Source organism: Cyprinus carpio, chromosome B22 (assembly GCF_018340385.1).
Source record: "Cyprinus carpio isolate SPL01 chromosome B22, ASM1834038v1, whole genome shotgun sequence".
Taxonomy (NCBI): domain Eukaryota; kingdom Metazoa; phylum Chordata; class Actinopteri; order Cypriniformes; family Cyprinidae; genus Cyprinus; species Cyprinus carpio.
This window is the reverse complement of record NC_056618.1, coordinates 29057333-29066249: the sequence shown is the minus strand read 5'-3', so window position 1 is coordinate 29066249 and position 8917 is coordinate 29057333.

Genomic DNA, 8917 nt, shown 5'->3' with positions numbered 1-8917 from the left:
AATAACTTCTTGGAGTTTGTCAGAATTTGTGGGTTTTTGTTTGTCCACCCGCCTCTTGAGGATTGAGCACAAGTTCTCAATGGGATTAAGATCTGGGGAGTTTCCAGGACATGGACCCAAAATTTCGACATTCTGGTCCCCGAGCCACTTTGTTATCACTTTTGCCTTATGGCACGGTGCTCCATCGTGCTGGAAAATGCATTGTTCTTCACCAAACTGTTGTTGGGTTGTTGGAAGAAGTTGCTGTTGGAGGGTGTTTTGGTACCATTCTTTATTCATGGCTGTGTTTTTGGGCAGAATTGTGAGTGAGCCCACTCCCTTGGATGAGAAGCAACCCCACACATGAATGGTGTCAGGATGCTTTACTGTTGGCATGACACAGGACTGATGGTAGCGCTCAACTTTTCTTCTCCGGACAAGCCTTTTTCCAGATGCCCCAAACAATCGGAAAGGGGCTTCATCGGAGAATATGACTTTGCCCCAGTACTCAGCAGTCCATTCAATATAATTTCTGCAGAAGATCAATATGTCCCTGATGTTTTTTTTTGAAGAGAAGTGGCTTCTTTGCTGCCCTTCTTGACACCAGGCCATCTTCCAAAAGTCTTCGCCTCACTGTGCGTGCAGATGCGCTCACACCTGCCTGCTGCCATTCCTAAGCAAGCTCTGCACTGGTGGCACTCCGATCCCGCAGCTGAATCCTCTTTAGGAGACAATCCTGGTGCTTGCTGGACTTTCTTGGATGCCCTGAAGCCTTCTTTATAAGAATTGAACCTCTTTCCTTGAAGTTCTTGATGAACCTATAAATTGTTGATTTAGGTGCAATCTAAGTAGCCACAATATGCTTGCCTGTGAAGCCATTTTTATGCAACGCAATGATGGCTGCACGCGTTTCTTTGCAGGTCACCATGGTTAACAATGGAAGAACAATGATTTCAAGCATCACCCTCCTTTTAACATGTCAAGTCTGCCATTCTAACCCAATCAGCCTGACATAATGATCTCCAGCCTTGTGCTCGTCAACATTCTCACCTGAGTTAACAAGATGATTACTGAAATGATCTCAGCAGGTCCTTTAATGACAGCAATGAAATGCAGTGGAAAGGTTTTTTTGGGATTAAGTTAATTTTCATGGCAAAGAAGGACTATGCAATTCATCTGATCACTCTTCATGACATTCTGGAGTATATGCAAATTGCTATTATAAAAACTTTAGCAGCAACTTTTCCAATTTCCAATATTTATGTAATTCTCAAAACTTTTGGCCACGACTGTACTAACAGATGAACACACACATTTGACACACAATCTGCTCGTGGCTTCTCCTGCTACATATCAAAATGATAATTGTTGAAACTAAAGGAAAGACATGACAGTCTCCATGCAGTGTGTATGTCACTGAAATCATGGCTTATATAACAGCTCCACCATGACTGGCCTGCAAATCGAGTCTTTTAGAAGGGAAAATCATTCTTAGCCTTACAATACAACCATTGTCTTTTAGCCTTGAGCAAATGGCATCAGTTGGAGTGACGAGGATCTATGAAATTTTTCGAAAGAGGAAACAAACATTTTAAAGTGTCCCCTCCAGCTCCCCCTGCTATACATATATAACGGATTATATAAATGAGATGTTCCATGACTTACTTGTCAGGTTGAATTGCCTTCCTCACAGGTATCACTGACACAGGCCGCATTAATGCTTCTCAGGTTTGGGCTTGTTCCATTGTATTCCACATGGACGAGAAGTTAAAGCTGGATTTGCTCTAAACGTCTGAACTGCATGGCTTATATTATGGCAAAAATGGCCAATGAAAATGTCACATCATGTTAATGGCACATTTCTGATTCTAAACTTTATTCTGACATTCAGTTTGCACACATCAAGCAGTTCTTTGGATTTCAATGCCTGTTTGATATGTGTACATAGAAGCATTGTTGGTACCATCTGTGAAACATTTCATGCTAAAATGAAGCCCAGCTCAAAGCGGCTCTGAATTACCGCGGCAAACGTTCAACAACACTCTCTGTTGACTTTCAACATACTCCAGACACTTGCTTTACCAGTAGAAGTGTTCAACTAGAGAAAACAGAAGTTGTAAAACTGAGTTTTAAATGCTAAATACTACAAAGTTTCTTTTTCTGGGTACACTTTTGATTTGACAGGGGAAATTTCACTGTATACTGGTGCAAATATCCAGTAAGTTTAACCACTGATGTCAAAACAGGAAATGTTTTGCTTTTATGATCTGGAATGGTTCAAATGTGCGTTTGACTTTTTAAAACTGAAACCCCTCTGAAATTCCCTGCTGAGTCAGATGAACCATAATTTCTTACCCCTCGTTCTCCTAGAAAAAACACTCACCTATTTTGTGACATCCATTCATCATTTGTCTGTTCCTACCCTCCAGTGCCGTGTTTTGGTCTCTGACCCAAAAGAAGCACATTGATCTCAAAGAACTCCAGCATGTGCTCATGGACATTAACCTCTATTCCTAAACCATCAATCATTGTATTCTATCTGCTGGAGTAAATCACAGAACATGTTCTCCAGCATGTAACCCATCTGTTTCCTACAGATCACCCTGGGCTGCTGAGATTTGAGTAAAGATTAGAACAAAACAGTTTGTTACATTTTATCAGCTGGAAGTTGTTGGACATAAATAATTGTGTGTGAGTGGATGGTGGCCATAATAGGGGTTTATGTTTTGTTTTGGCCAGTGAGAATGAGGGAATGGCCGTCTCTTTGTGGGGCCCAGCCAGTGCTTGAATAGCTCACAGGGTTTCCTAATCAAATTTTGTATGTGAGTTAATGACATTTTGTTGTGTATGTGTGTGTGGGTGTGTGTGTGTGTGGATCTATCAGTTAATTCCAAAACACATAAAAATACAATTCATACTTTTTTATTCGTTCTGGTCCCTTAACTCTTAAGGGGGTCAGGGAGCCCCTCTCAACCCGAACACTGTGAGGACCAGCTGTACATCTGGAACCAGCTGAAGAGAAACGTCCCGAGCCCCTTTGTAGGAACAGCATGCTGGGTATTTTCCACCAATTTATTTGCATGTCTAAGGGGAAAAGACGATCATTGGGTGAATGTAGGTCAGAGAGTCTTTTAGCTCCGCTTTTGTGATCCAGATGAGACCCAAACCCTCTGGGTTTTAATACCTATTAATGCTCTGGACATCTTGTGCATAAATGTGCGGACGTTACATGTTCCACGTGTTCATGGTGAAAGAGGCTGCAGTGCGTCAGACTTTAATTTCTCTCGCTTGAGGGGCCTGGATCACACCGAGACTCTTAGCACACTTAACACTATAGACAGGAGTGTGCTCAGTAAAAACCCACATGTGGGCAGCTGACAAGACACATTTCATGGAAGGGTGACATCTAAAATGTTTACACTTTTAAACTTTTAAACAGCTTATTTTATATCGACTATGGAAATATGATGGTAAAACTATAATTATTGACCAGTTACTGCCTATAAAACATATGCATTTTCTATATACTTACAGAAATATATATTTATTATTATTATATTATATGCATATATTTTGCTTAGAGGCACATGAGTAATTGCCACACTTCTGTTGAATATTTTGCTCATAAACATGGTTTAGTGTCTTCTAGTGTCAACAGTTTTAATAAAGCAGCACATAGCGTTACCTGTTCAAGTTCACCTGTTCATGAAAGGCATTTATTGGGGATTTAGTCCAAAAGTGGGCAGTCACCGAGAAATACTGATGGATTTTCATTTATACTTCAGATATCGTCTTTATTCTTGACTATTTTCAACTTTTATTTATACTTAACATTTATATACAAAATTAGTGGTCGTTATTGAGCTGTTATGACCAGCGATGAATCGTCTTATGATGATGAGGATATCCGTCCTCCAAGTGCCATATTTGAGCAGACGGAGGTAAGAGACGAAAATTTTGACAAATAAAACATTAGCCTATTGGCAATAACTACATTAAGTATAATGTATGTTTATAAGGGGAGTGCTGGAGCAGTTGTAGCCTTTAACAGTAATAAATATGTATATTTTCTGCTTTAATCTGTGATCAAAACCCACATAATCAGAAAAAGAATTTCAGTAAAAGACCTTAGGAAGAGATATTTATCAACTATAATGTAGTCATAATAGTCACAAGATAAAATACCTCGAGTGGAAAATTGTTGCATATGACAAAACTAGATCAAGTAAGCAGCCAATATAAATATACAAATTTCAGGAGATGCTCTTTTTGGTTTGCTGGTTATGCAGTTTGTTTGCAGATGTAACCCATATTGGCTGGCCTTGAACAATTTGGCTGAATCTGCTTCAGCCAACTCATTTATGATTGTCATATATGAACATTTCTTGTGGTGCTTTGTTGATTGACCATTGATGGTAGGCTGAAGTTGGTTCTGGCCAAAACTGGAGCACTGAAGCATTTGTTTGCTTAAAATTCTGCTTTTTTTAATTTAAGTGGTGACCTAGAATCTCCATCACACCACATCTAGATGCTCCCAAAGTAGGTCTTGTCAACAACTCCATTTGCAAGTAATATTTTGGACAGTTTGTTGAGGACTGTCTGGACTTGATATACTTTAATTTAGATTATTCATCCCTCAACACAGTGGCTTACTGCGGAAATGGAAGTAGCTTTAAGCAACCTTGATGTAAGTGATAATGTACAATTAAGAATGATTTTTGTTTGAGGCACTGAAGTCCAGAATAAGATACATTTTGGACCAGACCTTTTGACATTCATCAAAGTTCTGGCTACAATGATGGTATCTCATGCATCACACTTTGGGATTAAACCTACAACCTTAGAATTACCAACTTCCACTAAGCCACAGCCATCCCATGATACTTTTGAGCCATTTAAGTGCTATGTAATTATCAGATCCTGATTTCAGTGTTACTGAAACATGAGTTTGAATAGTCCCGCTTCACATACAGAAGCTCCATGGAAGCACTGACACAGAATCTAGCCTCAAATATGTACTTCTCCCACATTTCCCCTGTAACGCTGTCAAATTCCTTATCTATGATTCACTGCCAAAACATCTTAATTTGGTGGAAGCAGCAGCTGTTTCTGAGAGTAATAAATCACATTGTCTGATGACACCCTTAACAAAGCCACTGCAGCCATTGCATGGTTTTATGGAAAGTTTCTCTAAACTCCGATTTCTACCTTTCCTTGTTAAATGTTCCAAGGCTTCATTTTCGATGATCTTGGCCATCACCTGTGACCATCCACATGAGCGTTTTATACAGTTTGTATTTCTGTTAGATGGACCAGAAAAAGAGGTACAGGAAATAGCCTAGCAGTGAAAAGAAGAGACTATTAAGTGGAAATGTTTTTAAAAGCCTGTTTTCTCCAGCAGTATTTTTGTCTTGGCTTCCAGTTTAAAAAATATCAGAATACTATTGTTCAAAAAATGGGGGGTGAAATATTATGTAGTGAAATATAATTATAATATATTTTGAAATGTAATTTATTAATGTAAAGGCAAACCTGAAGTTTGAAATAGAAATCTATGTAAAAGTCTTTACTGTAAATTTTGATTTGAAAATTTTGAATGGTACTTAAAGGGATACTCCACCCCAAAATGAAAATTTTGCATTAATCACTTACCCCCATGTCGTTCAAACCCGTAAAAGCCTTGTTTGTCTTCGGAACATAATTTAAGATATTTTGGATGAAAACCGGGAGGCCTGTAACTGTCTCATAGACTGCCAAGTAAATAACAGTGTCAAGATCCATAAAAGTTATGAAAGTCGTTGTCAGAATACTCCATCTGTCATCAGACGTGCAATCTGGGTTATATGAAGTGACGGGAACACTTTTTGTAAGTGAAGAAAACAAAAATAACTACTTTATTCAATAATTCCTTTGTCAACAGTCTCCTCTGTGTCTCTCCATATCACCGTATGCTGCGTATGCTCTTCTGTATCAGCCGCGCTACAAGAATGTGCTGTTTTCTTTCAAATCAAAGCTAAATACACGTAGAAATATAACCCAGATTGCATGTCTGGTGGCAGATGGAGTATTCTGACGATGACTTTCAAACCTTTTATGGACCTCGACACTGCTATTTACTTGGCAGTCTATGGGACAGTCTCAAGCCTCCAGGTTTTCATCCAAAATATCTTAAACTGTGTTCTGAAGAAGAACTGAGCTTTTATGGGTTTGGAACGACATGGGGGTAAGTGATTAATGACAAAATTTTCATTTTGGGGTGGAGTATCCCTTTAATTCATTTTCTGTCAAATAAATTTCTCAGTATTGGTTAAATATTTTTTACTGAATACAAGACAAAAATAGTGATTAAAAACACATAAATGTTACATAATGACTGAAGAAATACAAAACATCATTCCCAATTCCAAATATTACAAAATTTACCAATCCCAACCCTAAGGTCCACATATTGAATGCATTTATAAATGTTAGTAATCTTAATACAAAAACACTGAATGCTGAAGAATTTCAGGCATGTTATTTTAATCTGGCAAAGATTTAAATATTGGTAATATTAATTCTTCTGTTGATTCAGGATATAACATGAAGGATACACACCTTTTAAACATACTTTTGGTTTCAGTAAAACCAGCTGTCATATAATATTCCACTGGCCGTATGCTAACCATTCTTGTTTCCAATGGTCTGCTGAAAAGTTTATTCCATGTTTGCACGTAACAATCAAGAAACACCAAAGGTTTGGGTTTCCTCACCAGGATCTCGAAGTACTTTTTGTCTGAAACAACTTCTAGGAATTATTTGGGTACGTCTTGTTGCACCAGAACAGATCTCTATCAATTAAAATGACACAGAACATCAGTTTGCATTTAAATTTGTGGATTATCATTTATTATTGGTTGTAACCCAAGAATTCTCAAATGTTTTGTGGAGCTTTATGGAAGCAAATGTTAAATGTTGTAAAGCACAGCTCTTATAGTAAATTATTTTTTGACATTCCATGAATAAAGAAATGGGCAAGGACAGAATGCTCACACTCACAGTTCACATTTCCACTTGTTATTGATATGTACGTTCAACAGGATGAGTATCTAAACATGTGGTACTGTCAGTACTGCTTTTTTAAAAATAAAGATCAGTTCTGATCAGTTGTGATATGAAAAGTCTATTAATGACAAGAAATAAGTACTGATGTATACATAAAAAAAAATAAAAATAAAAAAAAAATAGCAAAAAATAATGGATTTTACTTATCCAGCATACTTAACCTGGTTTATGACAGCAGAGAGATTGAAACACTTTGAAGGAATTATTCTGGGGAAGTTGCTAGTTCGGGAATTACAACATGATGTTAGAAATTTTTGGTCTGAATAAAGTGGACTTTTGGCTTTGACTTCAAAGCTGGACAATTGTATAATTCTCTCATTTTGACGTTCCAAAAAGGTTAGAAGCAGTATAATGTTAATGCAGTATAAATAGGTGCACATTTGGTGAAACTGATGACTTATCTTTGTATTCTATGATTCCAGTGTTCCAGCAGAGAATGATGGTAAATGTAGTCTGGTAGCGTAACATTTCTTCCTCATAAACAAGTGTTTTCTGGCTAATTTTATTACTGTTCTTCATTAACGATACATAAAATCTGTATGTGTATAATAGGCTTGGAGAAAGAGTTTTTAATGGTCATGTTGATGAGTTTATGCTCATGGTGTGTTTGCATGAGGCATGTGAAAACAACTATTACCACACTACTTGAACTTTTTCCTCCCATTCCAAACCCATATGTATTTTTTTTCCACCATAGTACTGGAAAGAAGACATTTTAAATATGTGATGTAATGGAAGTAGCAACAGATCTTTTCATCTGTATTTTGATGTACATCTGAGTGAAACATGATTGAAAAAGACAAAATGTAGAGTGAGAACTCTAACTGTTGGTTGTTGAATTGATGGAAGCAGATCTGAATTCAAGCGTTAAAACGGAAGAAATTAGAGGAAAAGTATGTCATATGTCACCAAGTTGTTTAACTGGAAGATTGAGTAACTTTTGATTCGAAATTATGAGGTAAAATAACATATGCATGGATGAACTGTTCACGATAAGATCAATGAGATTAATTTTAGGGTGAATTTTCATTTAATGCCGACAAGAAAGCACCACAAACACCCTAAAAATTGCTCTAACTGTAACTAGCTTGATTATCCCTTTAAATCTAAGTGAAAAACAGAAGCAGGAAGTGTTTTCAATCTCTCTACCATCATAAATCCAGGCACTACTTTAAAAACTTTTTTATCTTGGAGTGTTTTTGAGGAAATGATGGTTCATTGCTATCATGTGTGTTTTTCTTATCTGCAGGCATGACTAACTCCTCAGCAGCTGTAGTTTGAATTGCAGATGTAGTTCAGTGCTTGGATTACGATTAACTATCATAGATCTCCTTGCGATGCATCCAGAAAGTGATGCAGGTTCACGTCAGTGAATGGGCTCTGTTCGTCAGAAGCTTGTTAAACGCCTGCTGTGATGAAGCTGAGCTTCTGTTTGCACTGCTAGTAAAACAGCGGCTACGCATTTATTAGTTACATCTCTGCCCAATTTTTGTAGTAATGTGGCTGTTTTGAGTGTGTGACATTCTGTGATCATTTAATCACTCTCATATTGTTATGCCTTCATAGTGTGGAAAAGAGCAGAGTGAACATTCTTTAAAATGTCTTCTACATACAGGTTTGAAATGACACAAGGACGAGTAAATGATGGCAGAATTGCGATTTTTGGTTTCCTTTAATATATTCCTTTTAGAAAAACAGATACACAATATCCTGAAGTGTTTTTGAAGTAACGACGGTTCAACCCATCATGTGTGTTTGTTGGTTTGTTTTTATCTATAGCCATGACTAATCCCTCAGCAGCTGTAGAGAGACTTGCAGCCATAGATCAAGGTTT